Source organism: Semicossyphus pulcher, unplaced genomic scaffold (genome assembly GCF_022749685.1).
Source record: "Semicossyphus pulcher isolate SPU_LCO1_2020_fin unplaced genomic scaffold, fSemPul1.0.p SCAF_22, whole genome shotgun sequence".
NCBI classification, from domain to species: domain Eukaryota; kingdom Metazoa; phylum Chordata; class Actinopteri; order Labriformes; family Labridae; genus Semicossyphus; species Semicossyphus pulcher.
In genome coordinates this window covers 7112281-7131814 of record NW_027211696.1, presented here as the reverse complement: position 1 = coordinate 7131814, position 19534 = coordinate 7112281, and positions in this window count along the sequence as shown.

Here is a 19534-nt window from a genome sequence, read left to right as displayed (position 1 = left end):
ACATCTTGCACCCTTCTTCACGCTTTGACGGAAGAGGCGTGGTGCAGACAGTGCACGTGCACACTCGTGCCGAGTTAATGTTGCAGAATTACATCAAGCTTTTTTGGGGAAACATTGAGCATTTAGGCAAAATTAAAGTGTTGTTTTATCGGCAGAAAAAACAGCAGATGCCGATATGTAATTTTCAAGCCATAACCGGCAGATGCCGATAACGTGCCTATAATATTGTGGATCCCTAATTCATAAAATTATTGGAAAAATTGTGTGTATGTAAATTTATGCACTGGCATATTGCTTAAAAATACTTTCTGATACACATCTGATTTGTTCGCTTTTTCTGAAGCTTTCAGCCACATCTGCACTGATTGCTTTAATGGAGCAAACTTACTTACGACTAAGCAACAAACAACATTTAGTTCAGAGGAAGTAATCTGATACAAGAGGAATTCCATGAGTGCGGATATAGAGAACAACATCACTGGGACTTTTCACTCTGTGTATCACTCCGCCTCAAACAGGTGTTCTGAACATTGTTAATTAACATTACAGCAGACTGGTTTATGATACATTAAAACAAACAGATAAATGTACATGATAAGAAACAGCTGATCTGTGGTAACCTGTAGACACAGAGTGCAGGGGAATGTTTGGGTTGCTTGGCAACAAAAGTCCAGTTTCAGGGAAGTAGTGGAACTGGTTGAGTTGTTGGAGCAAAAAATAATCTGTTTTTGATTACTCCCGTTTACTTCTACTTGCTGCTCTCTATATCATAACTCATGGAATGCCTCTTGTCCAATCAGATTGATTGGTTGGAACTAACTGTTGTATAATGAGGAATACTGTGCGGTTAAAAGCTTCAGAGCTAGTAAGGGGACCGTGTGTTTTTGTCAGACTGTTTCAAAAGGTCAAAATGACTATAGTTTGGCAACTAAAACACATCATAATAGACTTTGTCCAAGTAATCAGTGTCAAAACAAACCGAAATCAGAATCTGTAAGAGATTAAACTTTTGAAAGAAGCTCAGAAGACAACCTGGTGATGAGTTCAGGGGTTTTCATTTCTCGTGGCAAAAACCTCTCCCTTACAAGTACACATGGCTAACATGGCTTCCTGCAGGATAAACACTGTCTTTTATGTGATAACAACAAAGACAAAACAGGCTTTAGAAAGAGCCGACATGCACGCACACACCTACACACACACACAGAAAAACACACTCGGGCGGCTGAGTAAAGGAGGTGTGTGCACCAGTGTGGTCGAGCAGCTGGGGAAGGCCTCCTCCTTGACCTTACTTGTCTGAAACCTGTTGCTGTGCCCCCCGAGACAGAAAGACACATGGAGCAGGGCATATGGTATAACGTAAATATCACCGCCTTGTTTATCACCTGATTCTAATTAACTATGATGTCATGTTTTCTTTCGTCCTCCCTCGCTTTCCCTCTCTTTCTCTTAAACCTCTTCTCTGGTGTTTTTGCTGTCCGGGTCCTGTGATTTCTCTCTGCGCTGCGTTCACGTTCGTGTTTTTTTTCAGTTGTTTTCAAGCTTTTGTCGTGTCTTGGTAACGTTCAGATAAATTCCAGCAATTAGGGGGATCAGACCTGGAGCAAGGTTATCACACAAACACACACAGACACACAGACTTCCTTTGCCCAGGGCTGCAGCAGTTGTAATTTGTTCATTGCATCCATCACTTTCAACTCTCTGCCATCTGTTTTCTGTGTGTGTGTGTGTTAAGTTAATTTCCGACTATGATGGAATCCACCGGAGTGGGTCCATCCCGCTGTGTTTATTACAAAATGGTCCTCGATCCTCTTTTTATGCGTAGGAATCCTCAGTGCCTAAAACTTGTGTCAAAAAGTGAGTAAGTATGATGCATCGGAGGGAGATTCGAATTTCCTTTCATCCTCCCAGGGCATCCAGTCCTTTGTTTATATGATTACTTGGGTGTTCTGTAAACGACATATCAAGTACAATTACTTTGAAATGTGTTCAAGACACTGATCCCCCCCCCCCTCCTCCTCCTTCCCCTCTTCGCCCTCCCTCATAAAGTTCAAGGGCTGGCATTCCTTAGCCAAGATGTCTTTATTATTTGGTGGTACAACTTCGGTGATTTACATGTAAAACTTCCTTATTAGAATATGATGGACTGGCTTATTTTAGACCCATTCGTCCACTTGTTCATTCCGGGAACCTAGAATCGAGTCTGTATATATCTTGTGTAGACCTCTTGGAATAGCTTGATGTATTTTTATTGCATTTTTAACATGACTTAATGTGCTCTTGCCTCTACCCGTAATGCATAATAAGGCCCGACTTTAAAAGGAGGGCATTTATCCAAGACAGATGTTCCACACTGATTATCAACCCCAGTGACATCTGAGTTGGTCGGCACCAAGCCACGCGTCGTTTCTCCCGTTTCTACAGTGTGCCTAACATGTTTCTAAAAACTGTTTGCCAATGTCCTTTTTTCGTGTTGTGCTTGGGTATGTTTGGTTAGTGTTTGGTTTGTTGAGGCATGTGGCGAGGCTCAGTATGCGGTTTCTGTTTTGACTACATCAGGATCTATCAGACCTGTGTCGGACCTCAAATGAAACGTACACCATCGGCTTCACACGTTCACAGCTCCTCTGTTTGCTCAGAGAGTCTTGTGGCCGTGCGACCTGACCGCAGCAGCAGCTGTGAATATTTTACATCCCGGGGAGAGGGGCCGAGAGAGCCGGAGAGACAGAGGAGGGGATAGAGAGAGACAGAGAGGGAGAGAGTTTGCGAGCTTTCAATCGGAGAAAGACGTGTGGGTTTGGAGGAGAGGCGAATAACTGAAAGAACCACAGTCCTGGGGGCATTTACGGCAGTAGAGGGGGGTGGGGTGGGAGGGGAGCGCGAGAAAGAAAGGGAGGAGGGGAGATGTTTGCTGAGAGGGCAGCAGTTTGGATGGGATGCCAAAGGGTGAGAGGAGGGGGTGAGTGGTTGAGAGGAAGAAGGGGTGATGGGGGCGATTTAAGGAGTTGCCAGAAAATTTGGGGTTGGGGGCAAGGGGGATGGCTTGAGGGGGTATTTGCAGAGGTAAAGAGGGTTGGGGGGGGGGGGGGGGGGCTGGGGGGGGAGGGGTGGAAAAGGGGCTTGGGGGCAATCATTGGAAGCAGACCAAGGGAGTTCCTGGAAGCCAGGAGGTGAACCATGAGTCCTCCTCCTCCTCTCATGTTCAGCTCCTTTAGTTTTTTCTCACAATGAAGTCCTCCGTAGGTGGACCGTCATCACCTTTCTTGTCCCCCTTTATGCTTCGCACCTTTGCCCCTTGCCTAAAAGCTAAAATGATCAATATTTTCTATATAAGCAACGAATCACGGCAGGTTAAAATTCACTGCTTGTACTGACGACCCACAGAAAATTATCACAAAACTTCCAAACGCCAAAGAGCTTTTTGGCCCTGCATATCAAGCTGTTTAACCACTTCAACAAATTCTGTTTCATACAGAAGCAAGCAATAATTTCAAGTAAAAAAGCTGACATACCCACTGTATGTTGAATGCCAGCACTAGACACACTATGTTGGTGATTAGGCGCCAGCGACGGTGGTGGAGACCAAAACTGAGGTACAAAAAAAGGCATTTATTGTTTAGTCAATACATTGACTGCACTGGGATGATAGTGTTGATCTTTACCAGCTTCGACAATTTTTTATCCCAAAATGACTTCCAGTTCGGTGATTTTCAATCTCATTCCTATCATGCTATTATGGGGAGCTAATGCCATTATGGTAGGAAAAAAATGCAATTTCGCTCTGCGGCTTTGGAGGACGCTATCTGCTTCTCCAATGGGCCCTGGAAAACCTCCAGACTATGTTAAAAGCGTCATCTGGCGGAGGCCGGGGAGCTCGCTAAACTACACTTCCTCAATCTAGGACGCCCGCCTCCGATGTCTGCAGTGTTTAGTTGAAAAAACCACATACGGTAAAATGCAATCATTTGTTTCTTGAGTTGCTATAAAACGCTGCCTGCTCTCCTGTTTTCCCTCCCAGACATTCCACATTTATAACTGAGTCATGTCTCGTTCAAAATCGTCAGGTTTGAAATGTAGACTGAAATCCCAAAGTTTTTTAAGACGATCCACCGATCTGAGCAGCAAAAACGGTAGTATTTCACTTCAGTATCTCACACTGGGCCGTTCCATTAAGAGGGGGGGGGCGCAATGCACGCTGGGTGTAGGAATGTAGAATGGGTGAAACCACAAGCTGTTGGTACAACTTTCTCCACAGCTATGGCGTCAATTTCAAATATTATTGCTTCTATTGATTACAGAGAACACCAGCTTTGACTGACAGTGGCTTTTTCCAGGGGCAAATTTCTCCTTTAATGCCATTACATGTTATGGCAGTGTGTCTGAAAATGTATTTTAAAGTAGCTTACTGTCCCTTGTGGCCAACAACAACAGCAATAATTTATCATGCATAAAAAGTAAAACAAAAACAAAAAAAGTTGGATTTATTACTTATAGTAATAGATAGAAGGAAGCAGCAGTATGTCAACAGTCATGCACAAACAGTATGTGCATGTGGTTGTATTCACCTCAAGAAACTTGGCTCCATGTGCCATCTAATGGACATGCAGAACATGTTCATTAAGGGTTAGCTTACCAGCCAAAAGGCTTACGCTACAATTACAGGACTTTATCTATGAATTATGTGTGACTCTAGTGTATTACTGTATGATGAAGTTAGCAAATGCTTGTAGGTAAAAAGTAGCTGAAAAGGCTGGTGCCCAACATGTTTAAGTACCATTATTTTCGGGTAAGTTTGCTGGCAACACAGTCGTGTCATTAGACTGATGTGATGGTATACACACACATACATATAAATAGGAACAGTTGATACCCTGGACATAAATATATCAATCTCACTGTCATTAAAGCACAAAGAAGACTGGGGGTAAAGGGGATTGACAAATGGTTATACTGGGGCCAAACATTAGGAAACCAGGGAGTAAATTAATGAAATAAGCCATATCAAAGAGGTAAAAGGAAAAAATATTCTGATAACACTGTCTTTTGTAACTTTGAGGGCTCTTTTTCTTTACCATTTTTCTTATACTTTACTAATGCCTATCCTTTTTTAAAATTGTAATATGCTTTTGTTGTAAAGCATGTCAACCTATAACCTAAAATGCAGATATTTGCAGATACAATTGCATGATAATAAATTTAAAAAATCTAAATCTAAAACTTAAAGTCTAAATCATTTACCCCACTGCAATTCATTTTTTCTCCTTTAATGTTAAATATAGAAATAAAGGATTATTTTGTCTCATATAAAACTGCACCACAAACACACTGTCATATTAACAAGTTGACCCGCTGCCTGCTCTTGACACATACACTGCTCTGCGTTTTCCGTCTACCTGTCCGTTCTGGTTGAGAGGAGACCTGTACCTGGAGCACAGCCTCGGCTCCAGCTCCATCTTCACATCTCCTGAGGGCTTCAGGTTTCCTGCAACAGGTGGCTCAAACATTTGCCTTGGCTTGCACTGAGGTAAGGCCTCTGTTTATCGATTCGGAAAGAGTGAGGAGAGTTAGGGGAGGGAAAAAACGATTAAGTTAAAGCGTGTCAGCAGGAGAGAGAAATATTCTGAAAAAGTCACTCTGACACAAGAGTCCTTAAAAGCAAGTCCCTCAAGTAGAGTGTGTTTCATCTTTATGCATTTGCTACAGGGAGATAAAAAGAAGAATGTAAACATGTATTTTGTACCAATATTTTAGTCGAGGTTGCGATAAACCTATGAAACATTTTCCAGAGCCTGAGCCAGAGCAGGGCTAAACCCCCAAATTAGTCTCCTGTCCTCTCCTCCAAGAGTTTTTTGTCATCCCATTCCTGCCTCACTTAATTCATTTTCTTTTCCTCTGCTCTGCTTTACCTCTTCTCTCCTTTCCTCACCTTAACTCCTCCACCATCCCTCAACCCCCTTACTCTCCAGAGGAATATGCTTGCAGTCTTAATGAAAATATATTTGTTGTTTTCGTTGGCCTTCTCTCCTCTCACTCCACTGGCGTGATTTAGATCCAGGGTCGCTGGAAGCGGCTATGGCAGCAGAAAGCCTCTATTAGTCCTTGATCACTGGCTGCCTGACAGCAGAGTCAACATGCAGGGCATTAGGGCCTGACATGGGATCAAATAAAGGCTAATTTACTGGGTGTCTGTATATAGTAAAACCACATTAACCATTCCCTTTCCCGGGTATTCTTTTTGATAATTAATTTAGCTGAAACAAATACATGAATAGATTAAATGTTACAATTTCATTAAGCAGGCCCTTGTCCAAAGCGACGTACATCTGAGTTAAAGAGCACAATACTAATTCTAATAGTTATAATGGTAAGAGAGCTAATCAGAAATGTCATATTTATACATTATATTACAGTATATATATCATTTTGGTTTAATCCAAAGGCAACATCACTGCCAACCACATTTTTTCCATTGGAAGGCATTTGCTGATTCAAAAGCGGATTTAGTTAAATGTCATGTTTACATTGCGGGGTAAAGATTTTGATACAAATCACAAGAAGCTGTTATGACAAAGAATACCTTGACCATCTGCTATTGATTCATGCGGATTTTCTCGTGGAAAAGTGTCTTTAAATAGATCAAAATGAGAACATCACTCTCTCAGAGTCGAGTTGTAATTGTACAGACCTCCAAACTTAATGTTAAGGTGTTTGCAGGATGGATTATATGAATTCAGACATCACTGCTGTGAACCAAAATTACCACCAACACAAAGTGATAATTGTTAGATAGAACAAGTACTGTCTCTGTTCTTTGTCACAAATTAACCAAGTACCACAGTTTCAAACAAAAGTACCTGCAGTACACGCTATAGTCTTAAAGGGCCAGTTCGCTGATTTTCAACCTCAGTCCTATCATGCTATTATGGGGAGCTAATGCCATTATGGTAGGAAAAAAAATGTATTTTTGCTCCGTGCCTTTGGAGGACACTATCCGCTTCTCCAATGGGCCCCGGTAGTTGAGCAAGTTCCCTGGCCTCCACCAGACTACAATGCGTCATCTGGAGGAGGATAGGGATCTTGCTCAACTACACTTCCTCAATCTAGGATTCCGGCCTCCGATGATTTCAGTGTTTAGTTGAAAAAAAAAACATACCGTAAATTATGATCATTTGTTCAGTGAGGTGCATTGAAACGCTGCCTGCTCTCCTGTTTTCCACACATTTCCAAACATTCCACATTTATAAATGAGTCATGTCTCGTCCAAAAATCGCCACGTTTGAAATGTAGACTGCAGACCTGAAGATTTTTTAGACGATCCACCGGTATATTCTCGTCATATTTCGGAATCTGTACCACTCTGAGCCACTGCCAGCAGCAAAAATGGTAGTATTTCACTTCTGCGTCTCTCGCTCGGTTGTTCCTTTCAGAGGGAGGGGTGCAATGCATGCTGGGTGTAGTACGAATGTAGAATGGGCGAAAACATGAGCTGTTTGTACAACTTTCTCCACAGCAATGGTGTCAATTTCAAATATTATTACTTCTATCGATTACAGAGCACACCAACTTTGACCGACAGTGACTTTTTCCAGGGGCGAATTGTTCCTTTATCAAACTTTCTCTATCTAATTTGTTACCACCATCACCAACTGTTTGAAAGTTGGCTGGATATTTAACAAAACATACAAAAAGTAGCTCTGAATGGTAATTCCAGAGGGAAAAGTTCTTGCACCTATCTGTGCACCCATGGGTGTGTTGGTCTTTAAATGAAGTGACGTCATGTGCATTGTTAGGACAGTACTTTCCAACAATGCACCTATTAACTTGCAGCAGAAAGAGGACTGGGAGCCAACAAGCTTTGTTTTGTTGTTTGCCCCATCTCCTGACCTCAATAATGCTTCTGGCATTGTGCGGCTGTTCAGATGATATCAGAGGATGAGGACATGTTACCACTTCCTTTTTCCTTGCCTCCTTCACCTAAGAGAGATTCCTGGTCTAGCGCTGTATAGGCTAAAAAACTCAAGCGAATGACCGACAGCGTGAGATTTGCCCTGGAATTCAGAAGGCTCTGGACATTGTTGGGCTGCCTTGGTTGACACGCCTGTTCAATGTTAAATGGAGGTCTGAGAGTGCCTTTAGCATGGCAGGTCAGTGTGTTGGTAAACATTTAAAAAAAAGTATATTCGAGAGGGCTGGAATGGAGGCTTTGGTCGATCGTCAAACGATAGATACATGAGAAACAATGCAGATTCCATCCTGTATGTTGAATAGTGGACCAGCTCTTCACCCTACAGGATTGCTGGGGGAGTCATGAGGGGTTGCTCATCCAGTCGACATGTGTTTTGTGGACTTGTAGAGGGCTTATGATCGTGTCCCACTGGGGGTCCTGTGGGGGTTCTGTGAAATATGGCGTACTGTTAACGGTGCGACGAGCCATCCGGTTCCTGTATAACCAACGTCATCTGCACAAAAGTATGGTTCCCAGTGGGTATTGGCCTCAACCAGGGTTGTCCTTTGTCACTGATTCCTTTTTGTAACTTCAAAGGACAGGATCTCAAAGTGCGCTCTGGTGGAGGAGAGTATGCAGTTAGGGGACCTCAGAATTGAGAATTGGGCTGCACAATTATTTGAACATTAATCCTGAGCAGGATTGACGGTGATACTGACATTTAAAATGCTTGCTCCGCCAGTAGAAAACTCTGCCGCATATCAAATCAAGCCTTCCCTAAACTAACAGCAACAACCCTAGGGGAGGATTGAGTTTTGGTTTTGGCTTCACTTTTTGGGAAGCTGGCATGTCATATCATGAGCGCCTACCTTGCAGCAGCATTTCGGAGTGGAAGAGTAAACAACAGAGACCAGTCGGAGGAAAACAAATGTCAAATGTCTGGAACAGAGGATGAAGAGCTGGTCCCCCAAAAATGCTCTTCAATGGTTGATTGGAGGTATTTCGGGTTTAGGGCAACGGATGTTACGCAAGAAAAATAACATGCATGAAACCTGTGACTGTGCTGCAAAGCAACACAACTTGTTCAACCACCTAAAACAACACCACAAAGTGCAGTGTGATGAGTGAAGGAGGGCCAAGATGGATCACGTCACTGCTCCGCTTCCTTGTCCAGCGTCAAGTCAGACATCCATAACAGCGATGCTGTGCAGTGCGACACCATATCTACCCAATTCCCAAAGACAGACTGAAATTACCAAGGCAATCACATTCCAGACGATATGCCATTCCATCAAGCCACTATTTCTAAGCGGCAAAGTGCACTGTATGCAAAATGTCAAGGAGAAATAGAGAGGGATGTCACAGCTGTGCAGTAGTTTGCCACAACCACAAACCTTTGGTCAAGCAGACCACTAAAGCCGTATCTGAGCCTGACAATTCACTACATTAACGGTGATTTAACAATAAGTTTTGCAAAAGTTATTTTTCCCACAAGACCACACAGGACAGTCAATTGCCCAGGGACTGACTGAAGCCTGGGCCTCTTGGAACTTGCAGGAGAGACTTGTCTGCATTACAACAGACAACGGAGCAACTGTGGTGAAGGCCGTTTCTCTGAATGAATGGACACACTGCAGTGCATCGGGCATAGGATCCATCTAGTAATACGTAAATAGCAGGATAGAAAGGCCTGACTACTTATTGTGTTTCCTTTGTAGAGCCAGTCCTCCACCTTTTCAGCACTTCTATCCTGAAAGTGGAGATGATGATCCAGACTTAACATGCACCATCAGGACACATTATTAAGACTAGGATTACTAAGTGTTTGTGTTCTCTGTGTGCTTACACGTAGTTATACTGTAGCTACCCATACACTTCTTTGGTCAGAGTGTTAGTAATACTGAATGAGGGGTTGCAGCTGAGGTTTGTTTGATATATGTGTGGTGAGGGTGTGTGTAAAGTAAGAACAGACTGAATGTGGTTGACATGAAGTATGGTTGCAAAGAAGTGAGTGGGTTTTCTGCGGTGGTGTGGAGAGGTTGGTGTGGTACCTGCCTATAAGAGGGTTGTGGCATGAGTGAGCCATGTCAGGGGGTCTCTTTGCGAGTGTGTGTGTGTCTGTTTTTGCTGAAGCTGCTATACTCTTAACTTTCATTGTGTTGGTTTTTACAAGCTTTTTGCCACTGTAAAAATGTATAATCATGTGTAAAATGTGTTTGGAAGTGGGGCGAATATGTTCCATTTTAAGTCTGCGAACTCAAAGTGTCTTAAGGGTATCTATTTTCATACATACAGACCTAAAAATTCAGTGTTTTTGTGTTCGTGTTGTCTCCACTCTGCACTTGATGGTACACAGTGTCCTTGCAAAGATTCTCTAGAAAGGCTTTGTTTGAATTCAGTTTAACACAGAGGGGCTTTTAAATGTTAATTATAAACAAGAAAAATAATTGCACAAAGACAGACAATGCTGTGAAGTTTCTAGAACTTGTTGAACCCTACTGGGGTTTTGCCTCGGGACTGAATATATTTGTTCTCATTTACGCCCCCTTGAGCTAAACTCTCACTGGCTGCCCAAATTGAGCTCATTCTTGTAGACTCTTGGACTACTTCATGACATACAAGCCAAGAAAATCAACACAACTATAGTAGTATTGTGGCTTGAAACCTGTCACAAATGATCATTTGCCCAGACTGTAGGTCCCAAGTGTCCCGTGATCCCAGAATTTCTTCAATGGTTGGAATGTCTTAATCGGGTTGGAATCAGTGTAAAAGATTGTCTGGGAGGGCACAGTGTTCGATTGTGTGGTAATAAGCAATTTATACCTAAGGTTGTTCGTCAGATCAGGGGTCTAACGTCTCTTTGAAGTTTTTTACTGGGGTGCAAAAGCAGCTAAACATTGAACATTTTAGGCCCAGTACTTACCATGCTTAAAGCCAGGGAGCTTTAAAAGGTTTCTACCAGACCTTGAAGTCCCTTCTCCGTGCATATTGTACTGAGTTGAAGGTGATTGGGAGGAAGGTTTACCTTGGCTTAGGTTAGCGAAAGCTTGGCCTTTAGTCCAAATGACTTTGTGTGGTCACACAGTTAATGGTCCCTGCATAGTGATTTGCAAGCCCAGAAAGAAGGCAGTCCAACTATGTTTTATTAACTTTTTAAAGCCATTTTTGCTCGATCTTCTGCATCAGGCCTTTTCCCTCAGTTGCTGCAGCCACTCCAGTTGAAAATTCCCCCTCACCTCTTGACCAGGCAGCAGAGGTAGAGGAGGAGTTTGATACTCCAGATGATGAGGACGTCTTAAAAACCCTTCGTCACTGGCCATTCTACACGCAATGTTGAACCATTTACCTGAGGGAAAGCGATCAGTTAGTAGAGTTAATCAAAGAGATTCCATGCCTGTTTTTAGGTACTCCGTCGTGTATTCATCTTATTGACCATGATATTGATGTAAGAGATGCTTAGTCATTCAGACAAAGCTTCAATTGCATGGGTCCAGACAAACGAGAGCATCCAGAAGCAGAGGCGCCTTCGTGTAAAAAAAAAAAGAAGCTGGATAGTACTTTTAGACCATGTACTGACCACCTTAAAGTTAATAAACTGACCGAGACTAACTCTTTCCCACTTCCTCGGATGGAGAATTGTGTAGACCAGATCGGCTCTGCCAAGTATGTCATTAAGTTTGACCGGCTTAAAGACTACTGGCAAGTTCCTTTAGCCCCCAGAGCTAAGGAGACAGCTGCATTTATTACTCCTCCTAGCAGTCTCTACTCCATTTGGAGTAATGCTCCAGCCACCTTCCAGCGCCTAATGAATCAGGCAGTATCAGGTCTGGTTGGTTGTGCTGTATATTTGGACGACGTTGTAATATTTAGTGACTCTTGGGAAGATCACCTTAAGCACATCCGGGCACTTTTTGATCGTTTGGCCTGGGCCCATTTGACCAATAATTTGGCTAAACGTGAGTTTGCCACGGCAAAAGTCACATATCGGGCAAAATAAGCCTGTAAGAGCAAAGTTAATGGCAGTAGATCAGTTCCCTGTGCATACCAACATGAAAAAGCTCTCTCGTTTCTTAGCTATGGTTGGTTACTATCGTGGGTTTTGTCAGCATTTTCAACTGTGTGCACCACTCATATCTCTTTTGAGCCTGAAGGAGAAGTTTGATTGGTCTAAAACTTGTCAAGATGCATTTGAAGCTGTAAAGTTTATGTTGTCTTCTGTGCCTGTGCTAGCTGTCCCACAGATGGATCTACCTTTCTCACCTCGCCAGGTGAGTTACTTATCCATAAGGTTTAACTCACACTCATCTTGGCCCTGAAACACTTTAGCTATATGTTGTATACCACATTTCCACTCATGCACACACTTAAGACATGACTGATTACTGTCATATCACATAAGTTATACATGTTTGATAATTTAATTTAAAATAATTTTTTGATTGCTCTAGCTGTGTGTGGCCTCCCTTTTTGTTACCAGCCCAGAGCCAGGCGGTAACATTGATCAGACGATCTTCTTGAATAAAATGTTTTCGTAGCTGAGGGCCTTAACGGATCGGGATCCGATAGGAACATAACCTGTTTGGGAGCAGATTCAGGGTGCATTAACAATGATTATATGTTGTATTTTAGTATGGAGCACTTCTGAAAAACCAAAAGGTTTGGGTAAAACCGTTCGAGACAGGACACGGTCCTGACAAAACAATTTCACCCACTTCTTTCACGTCCTCTCTTGCTCCTTCCCTGCGTTGGAATAAAACAATGCCTGCTTCATTTCATTAAAGCATGCTCCAGCTGGGCCTCACAGAAGGGTAATCATGGACAAGATGAGTTCTGCGATGGTTTAGTTGTGGTGTGTGGGGATGCACACATATGTGCACACATGCATGATGTGGTCCCACCAGCACAAAGCCCTCAGGGACATTGATGAGGTTTCCAATGATGCACTTTGCCTTTCAGCGCGGTAGAAGACGTCCCATTGATGTCATATTTTGCAAGTGCTTCATGCCAGTGTCTCAAACAACCTCTTACTGATTTGCATTGTTATACAGGTTCAAGATGCAGAGAAAAACAGGGGCCTTTACATGAGTACAGTAATTCATGAGGACAGAATGTTATGTGAATTTGAGGCCCTGAACTGGATTTGTTTGCACTGAAATGATATTCAAACTGTAATCTACTAATGAAAAGCAGTCGAATAAATGCACTTGATGAATTATAAACAAACCGCAGCCATCATCCTGCAGGTGAGCCAGGCCTGCAATGCTCTGATTTAGTTTAGTTTCAGTTTTGATTTTACTCCGTGTGTAACAAAATCTGATCCGCACCTATTCATTATGGATGGAAGTGTGTAAACCATTTATATTGTAGGACACGGAGAGGAGAAAAATAATAAAGTGAGGCTAATTTTAGACAAACGTTGGCTTGATAAGTAAGGGCTGATGATGTCTCAATATTGAGAGCACCCCGAGTGTACATATTACAGTAAAAAAAAGAAAAAAGAAAAAGAGCAAAGATCCCCCAGCAAATGTAAAACACATGTTGGCTCCATATGAAAGCAATAAACAGTTTCTGGCCCCATGTCCCCAATTCCAGCCGTCACACGGGGCGAGTGTAGATAATAGCAACGATGACTGCCCAAAACACATTTATTGCACTTAATTATTTAGTATGCTGCTTTCAAGCCCCCACGGTTATATGAGACACAATCATTCGCCATTAATCACACAGTTTGAAATGCTAATCAGAGTCATGTGCAAAGGCTTAATGTAATCTTAGTGTAATGAGTTGATTTTTCTGGCCTATGATGAGAAAGAGAAATGGAATATTACAGTTTCATCGTTGCATATTTGTCTTTATAGTTTATGAATGCAATAAAACAAACATACTTTTGCTTGAGTGTAGTAGTTTACTTTTTTAAAGGCACTCAGACGTTGATTTAATTATGTACGGTGACTTTGCTAGAGTCAGTGCTGCTACAGTAGCTATATTGTGTCCTTAGCAGACACTGGCTGGCTTGTGCCCTGAGGGTGTCCTCACAGTCTGGCAACCTGGTTCATAATTTGACGCACAAATCATCAATGCTCCAGCTTTAACAAATAAAAACGAAAGACAAACCGTTTCACAGTGCATTCTTCTTCATATTTTCCGAGACACTGTGGACAAAAGTACCAGACATTAACTTCAAAACTGAAGCTTAAAACAAGAGAAAACAAAAGGAAAAGCCCTTCCTGAAAAGATTTGGCTTTATTAGACTGTCAAAAATGATGGCCGGCTAATAGGAACCGCAGGTCGCTGGAGACTTTGCGGTCAGAGTCTAATACAGTCCGCCTCAGAGTCTTTGTTTTACTGCGAAGGGAACAGTGGTTATGGCAGAACAAGACTAGGACGGGCAACCACAATGTCGATCACAACACTGTGGCCAGACTGTGTGGGTACATGTGTGAGCCTTTCTATTTGTTGTCAAAGCACCAGAGCTGCATGCACATCTGTTAGCATCGACAGCATGTGTGCACAAGCGTGTTTTGTCTGCCGTCTGTCATGCCAAGCTGTAGCGCGACGTCTCGCCACCCCAACGTTTGATCACGACTGGCTATAAGAGGACAGCGGCGGTTTCAGCTGGCATTCTTCATCTGTCCCCTCAGGTCACCGAAAGATCCAGATGTGTGATAGCTCGTAACCTACAGTGACTCTGGTGGGTCTGGTGCGGACCTCCAGCGGTTCAAAGAGCTTTTCAGTTTGCAGCTGCTGAATTTGGCGGGAAGTGTTATTTGTCAGGAATTAGTTAACCTTTGTTGTACTGTGCAGAGTTTTTATTTTTTTCCTTGTGTGTGCCATAAAGTATGTCAGACTATTTCATAAAGGGCTCCTAAACGCCGTGCTGCTGCCGGCTGTTTGTTTAGAGAGAAAACAAGCCGAATGAGACAGAGGAAAGAGACTCTTCAATTTCCTTATCTCTGAATCTCCCTGGTAACTGTCCAATATCCTCGATGTGTGTGTGTGTGTGTGTGTGCACTCTGTCTCCTCCTGCAGAGTCCAGTATGTGCGACCTGCATTCACAAGCAGCCTCTTTCGCTTTGCTTTCCAAGGTAACAATCTCCATATGGCGGGCGTTATGATGATGTGCTTTTTCTTGCATGAAATGGATCGGATAGAATTGATGACGGCCTGAGAGCTCCTTCAAGAGCTTTCCCGGTACTGTACGTCACCAATGTTTATCATCTCACGGCGCTCTCCCATACCAGACCAAAGTCAACTATATAAGGATCATGAAAAAAACTAAAATTACGCCTTACAGCTGTATGCGTTCGCCAACCAGTCAAGTTCATTTTACATCCATCAATATTTCCCATAGAATGACAGTCAAGCTGTGGCTGGGACAGGGGATGGAGGATAGACTTGTATTTTGAAAAGATTGAGAGACTAAAAAAAGAAAACAACAATTGCAAAAGTACAACGACATTTTACAGGAGCATCAGCACCAGTGGAATTTACATGAGGCATGCAGAGCATCTGATAGTCAGTAGACTTTTCTCGCAATCATAAGCAATCACTGATGGCTTTGTTCTCTCAGGAAGGTTAAAAACAATATACACCATCAGCCATAACATTATGACCACCTGCCTAATATTGTGTAGGACCCCCTTTTTCTGCCAAAACAGCCCTGACCCGTCGAGGCATGGACTCCACTAGACCTCTGAAGGTGTGCTGTGGTATCTGTCACCAAGACGTTAGCAGCAGATCCTTTAAGTCCTGTAAGGTGCGAGGTTGGGCCTCCATGGATTGGACTTGGTTGTCCAGAACATCCCACAGATGCTCAATTGGATTGAGATCTGGAGAATGTGGAGGCCAAGTCAACACCTTGAACTCGTTGTCGTGTTGCTCAAACCATTCCTGAACCGTTCTTGCAGTGTGGCAGGGCGCATTATCCTGCTGAAAGAGGCCACTGCCATTAGGGAATACCGTTTCCATGAAGGGGTGGACTTGGTCTGCAACAATGTTTAGGTAGGTGGTACCTGTCAAAGTAACATCCACATGAATGGCAGGACCCAAGGTTTTCCAGCAGGACATTGCCCAAAGCATCACACTGCCTCCGCCGGCTCGCCTTCTTCCTATAGTGCATCCTGGTGCCATGTCTTCCCCAGGTAAGAGACGCACATGCACCCGGCCATCCACATGATGTAAAAGAAAACGTGATTCATCAGACCAGGCCACCTTCTTCCATTGCTCCATGAGTTCTGATGCTCATGTGCCCATTGTAGGCGCTTTCTTCATTGGCATGGGCACCCTGACCGGTCTGCAGCTACGCTGCCACTTGCACAACAAACTGCAATGCACTGTGTGTTCGGACACCTTTCTATCAGAACCAGGTTTAACTATTTTAGCAATTTGAGCTTCAGTAGCTCTTCTGTTGGATTGGACAACACAGGCCAGCCTTTGCTCCCCACGTGCATCAATGAGCCTTGGAGCACTTTTGGTAGGTACTGACCACTACAGATGGGGAACATCCCACATGCACAAGAATGGGACAGAAATATATGGCCAGGAATATTTTCAGGATTTAAAAAAAAAAAAAAATCAGATTAGACAATTAATCAGACACAAAACCAACAAATTCCAGTCAGTTAATCCTTAGGTCTAAGTTACAGTTAGTGCCAAATTTGATGGTGTTCCCTCCATGCCTTCTTGAGATATTGCATTCACGAAATGCAGAGACCTGCTCATGGACAGACAAATGAATGTACAGCCTGAATGCATTATGTAAGCGTTTGTTACACATTCTGATATATCGCCAGACTTATCTTTTTTTTCATTTCATCAAAATGTAACCAGTGTAAATGAGGTCAGAGATCTCGCTGTGAGCCAGAATAGTCCTGGCATAAATTGCATCTTGAGAAGTAGCTCTTAAACTCAAGTTTATCAATTTCTCTATTTAATAAACTTGTGCAAACTATTTCAAAGTAGAAGATTGTTTACAAAGATGCTGTCGTGCTCTCAGAGGCAATGGGGTGTATATTATTAACCCTGTTGGCACACATTTACTAATAAGTTTCATATAGTCCCCTTCATCCTGCTTACTTTTCAACCCGCTCTCTGCTCCTCTCATGCTGCTCTGCTTTGAGCTGTCCTCACCCTGACATTTTACTCTCTCTCTCTCTCTGTTTCTTTCTTTCTCCCGTTGTTTTACAAGCAGAGCTCTTCTAGCCAGATGTACTCCGTAGTTTATCTTACCTTGGCTTTAAAACTCAGGTTCTCCACATGATTAAAAAGAGTCAGGGACTGAGCGCAGACTTCAAAAGAGGGGGATGAGGGACCTCAGGGAGAGAAGGAGAGAGGGAAAGAGGGACAGACTGAGTACTTAAGTGTAGTCACCTGTTGCACTTTGCTATGATTATCAAAAAGAGAATAGTTACAAAAATTTAGATTTGCATACAATTCTGCTGCAACATTCTGCTGTTCTGCAGGAATTTGAAAACCCAAGTTATAAGAGTTTTACTCTTCACATAAAAATCTGTCATTCTGATGCACTTCAACGGAGCCTCAAGGGCTATGAGCCGAGCTGCTTTTTACTTAAGCTCAGCTTGTTTGTTGAATACTTAGGATCCAGACTTTACATGACTTAAACCCTTCATCAGGTTGAATGATCTTGAAGTGGTTGAAGTGACTTCAAACACGGACCAAGTAGTTACCTGGAAATATTTTGATGTCAGACCTCCCGTAAGCACCAGCGCTTATGGAAAACATCGAAAAAATACTTACTTACCGGTAGAACATCAGACTCGTGTTGCATGATATAGAGGTAAGATGTGGTCCTGAACTTAAAGAACTAAGATAAAAAGAATTGTTGAATCTTCCAATGAACAGCCAAATCTGATTCAGCTCCTTGAGCATCTTTCTTTACATAGTACGGCAGCGCCAAGGGGCTGTGAACTACTGGTTAGTAGTAGGGATAGGGACGAATACTCAAGTACTCAAGTATCATTATTCGTAACGTTACACTGCTCCCGCACCTGCACATGCTTTGTTTCTGGCTAAAGCAGTTTAACTCAGTTACATGCACCATGTCAGCTGTGACCAGGAAAAGTGATGTCTGGAAGTGCTTTAACAAAAAAGACGATGATAATGTGCTGTGCAAGATATGTGGTGTTAAACTTCATAGATAAACTAGTTGGATGCTTAACCACACGCGCTTAAAGCGCAAGGAGAAGCCAGGGGAGACAGACAACAGTCTCGCATCACATCGTTTGCTAGCCCTGTTAGCACACGTCGTTGTGATCATACCAGAGCGGAGAAGATTAGCCTGCTAATAATGAACATGGTGACTGGAGATATGCACCCATTAAGTGTTGTGGAAGGAGAAGGCTTCTGTGAGCTGACGGCGTTTGTTGACCCGGAGTACAGGCCAGCATCACGCCGGACAACAGCTACGAGAGTGTGAAACATGTGAGTTACGTGTTGAGAACACAGAACAGAAGTCCCTACAGTCTGCTACCGCTGTGACCTTTGACAACGGAATGTAACAATGTTAATTGAAGGGGCTGTTAAGGTTGTTCAATGCATTTGAAATTGCACTTGCTTTCCATTGTTGGCTATTTATTTACATTAATGTGAAAGTGTTAGATAGTAATGTTCTCTTACAGGCATAAAGCTTACTATTTCCGGGCCGGGAGGTCTTTGTCTGACGTATGTTTTTTTTTTTTTACGGTTCAAAAAAATATATAATTTGCGAGTACTTGATTACTCGTTCATGAGGTAATTAGATTACTCGAATATTGAGATTACTGGAAATTTGTTATATATCATCACACAGCGAATTTAGAGAACACTATCCATCAAATTACTTCCCTAAGTGCTTCCCTCCCCCAGAGTTACAGGAGTGCTTCAACAAACGCCCTACAAAACAATTTATGGACCGCAGCAGTGATTTATAAATCCATGCACAGGGACATCCAGAGAAAAATAGCAGGTTCCTGTTATTTACGGTGAGGGAGGTACTCTCTGGGAGATTCCCCCTTTCAACTGTTACATGTATGTGGCCACAAACCTTGAGGTGTCTTTGACCTGTAATTAAACAAAGCTGGGTAAAGGAATGGTCCAAGTACTGTTGGCGAATTGAAACTCTCCACAAGGATGTGATGTGGTCCTACTCTTAATTTCTGTTTGAGCACAAGTTGCTCAGGCAGAAACAGCTGGGGAGTAATTCATCATATTCACACGGTGGCCATTTTTTCCTCTGACGTCTTACTCACTGTGGGAAGCTCATGTTCTGTCGTGTTAAATCTTTCTGCTGTTGTTCAGGTTTGCAAGTCATAAACACAAAATCAAAAATAAAACAGTATAATTTTCCTGCTTGATCAGCAACTGAAAAGACTGAAGATTGATGAATTTGGTGGCAGAGCAAACAACATACTTCCACCATAGCAAACTTGTAATGATGTAACCAGCTATCAATGGACGATCGTCGTTTACAACAGGGGGTGCAGGCCTACTTTTGGGCCCCCTTTTGGTGTAGCCAGGAGTTATACCGATAACCTATAAAGTATATCTGGGCTAAGACCTTTTTTCTGCAATGCTTTTGGTTTACAGTCAGCC